Raw genomic sequence first — 2,866 nt, forward strand, 5'->3', positions numbered from 1 at the left:
GCTTTTCCATATCATACTCTTGTCTCCTATTTCCACCCTACTATCAACCTCAATTCTAAAAGTCTAAAGACTGGCATTTTTAAGTCCCAGCTAAAATAAAATTTAGATTCTTGTATATGGTTATAAGAGCATACTTGTGTATTTATTATTACTATACTTCTGTTTTTTATATATCACAGATTGATTTAAAGAATCACACTATTTGTTACCAGATTATGGCCCCAAATGGCATCTGAGTTTGGGTTTCTGAACACTGAGATTTTGGTTGAACACTGTTCTTACTTCACAGCCTCCAGAAATTAATCCTACGTGTAACATCATGTGGGCTAGTTGCCCTGGTTACTCTCATGCATTTTGCCAGACCCTCAGAAAAGATGTGATCTCTAATTAACCTTAAAGTTAACAGGCTAAAAGCTAGAGTTGCATAACAACTCAAAAAGAGAGGCAGAAAATACAGTGCTGGGTGACTTAAATCATAAATGGTGCTCATTAGCTCTTTCACTGAGATGTTTAGACAGAGTGGTTTTCTAGTAGGCCTAGAGATGGGAGAGCCTCAGAGTTAAAGTGGCATCCTAGATAGATTTGCCAATGTCGAAATGCTTTTAATCCTCAAATGTAAATGTTTTGTCACAAAATAGAATAGTAATAGAAATAGAGATAAAGCCTAGACCTGTGATTTCAGTGGTATAGGTAACTTCTAGGAGAGGAAACTTCTTTTATCAATGCGTTTCAACATCTCTGCAATTTATAGCCTTAGATGATATAGTGATTAGTTGCCTGTAAAAGACTCGCCCAAAATTGTACTGCCAGTGTATATCAGACAAAGTATTTGAACGATGGTCTTCTGGGCTTCAGGGTCCGATTTTTATCTGACACACTATGCTGCCTCTCACAGATTAGAACAACCAAAACTGTATTTAGCTTTTACTTCTTTCTGAGATTAAAAATATTATCTAAGCCTCAAAAATGGTTTGCCTCTTCTGTTCTATTTCTCCTCGTCCTAGTCAGTGTTCTTTGGCTGGGGTAACTAAAAATGAGCTTTTTGCCCTCTAGAAATAATACGAAGGCTATTTCAGGCATGATTTGGCAAAATATTCTATGAGATCAGTAGCAAAAATATCCAGGACCCTCCATCATATATTAAGCATATCACTTTGCAGAAACAGGGGGAGTATTTACAAGGGAAGGCGCTATTGCTCCTATTCCATATCATTCTTGTTAAATCTTATTACAACATTATGCATATTTCTGATCAAGCTTATGAAATAAATGGTGATTAGGTATTGAAAACAATCTGAGACACTAGGGAGGAACCATTTAGCTACTGAGCCAGTCTTATAAGATGGTAATACTGATTTTTTTTTCTTCCTCATACTTGGTAGTATTGGGGCTATGTTTGTATCCTCTGCCTTCCTTTACATATATCCAGTAGGAGTTTCAGGTGATTTAACTAACTTCATGCTGTTGCCAAGACGAAATTGTTGTGGAACAAAGGATAGCTGAGAAGAGAATGGGTGTTTTTCAGACCTTCTAGGCACATGTTAGGTGCTGGGGGCAGTGCAAAGAGAGGACATCAATCCAAAAAATTCACCCTGAGCCAACAGATAACCATGACACAGAGATAGGAAAAGGAATGTTATAGTAGTGAAGAACATCTAGTTTTTCAGGCCTAGTCTATTTTCGTCCAACATGCTGTCTGTTTTTTAGTTATGTCCCTTTCTTCTGCTGGGTCCATTCTACCTTTTGTTATGCCTCCCGTCTGGAATGCTTTCTCCCCAAGCTGCATCACAGCTAGAGACTTCTGTGTACAATTCACAGAGTGCACCTGGCGTGCAAGGAGGGCTATTTACTGACCAACCTGATTTCCGCTCCTAAATAGGATAGTAGGAAGTAAGTCCCCAAAGACACTCCTCTCCCTTTCCAGGGGTTTGACTTTGGGGCAAGGCCTTCCTTCCAGGGGTCTTCTCATTTTTTCTCTTCACATTTTCTCTCTAGAGACTGAGGGAAAGGGTTATATTGACTGTAGCCAGATTCTCACTGGGAGTTATACCTGGTTACTACAACCAATGGAAAGGAAAGAGTCTCTAATGATCTGAAGAAATGACAGACCAGAAGATCTAGGTTTCTTTTCAATTCTGCTCTTGGAAGTTTATAATATGATGTAAACATACAGGATTAATGGTTGGTAAAATCTCTCTCCAGTTGGTCCTCTTGACTCCCAAATCAGAAATGGAGTTTTCACTTAGGTATTCTGGAGCCTATAACTACACGTGGAAAACCAAAATAATAATAGCTAACATTGTATAGTGCTTCCTGTGTGCTAAGTACTATGCTAAGCACTTTACAAATATCTCATTTGATTCTCACAACAACCCAGGGAGGGAGATGTTATTATTAGGCCTATTTTCTAGAGGAGGAAACAGGGGCAAACAGAAGTTAAATGACTTGTCACAGCTAGTAAGTGTCTGAGGCTGACTTTGAACTTGACTGAGCACTCAATTCAGTGAATCCCTTAGCTGTAAAACCTATTTAGAGCTTCACCACCATCCTCTCCTCTCCCCTCCCCTCCCTTCACTTCCCCTCCCCTCCTCTCCCTTCGCGCTATCAAATAACATTTACAGTTATATTCAACAAAATATTAGGCAATAAATCCTTTATCCAAAGGAAACAAACTGAAGAACAACCACAAAACCAAAACTAGTCCTTGGTGAAAGATCCATGTAGAGGGAGTAGAAAGCTTGATAGAAAAAAATCTTCATCTGCATGGATGCATATGGGGGGGCGGGGAGTGGGGAGAAGAGAGAGGAGAAAGAAGCCCTCTCCTACCTAGTTTCCTTTGTAAGCAAGGTAGGAAATGATGACCCCT

This window comes from Notamacropus eugenii, chromosome 5 (assembly GCF_028372415.1).
Source record: "Notamacropus eugenii isolate mMacEug1 chromosome 5, mMacEug1.pri_v2, whole genome shotgun sequence".
Lineage (NCBI taxonomy): Eukaryota > Metazoa > Chordata > Mammalia > Diprotodontia > Macropodidae > Notamacropus > Notamacropus eugenii.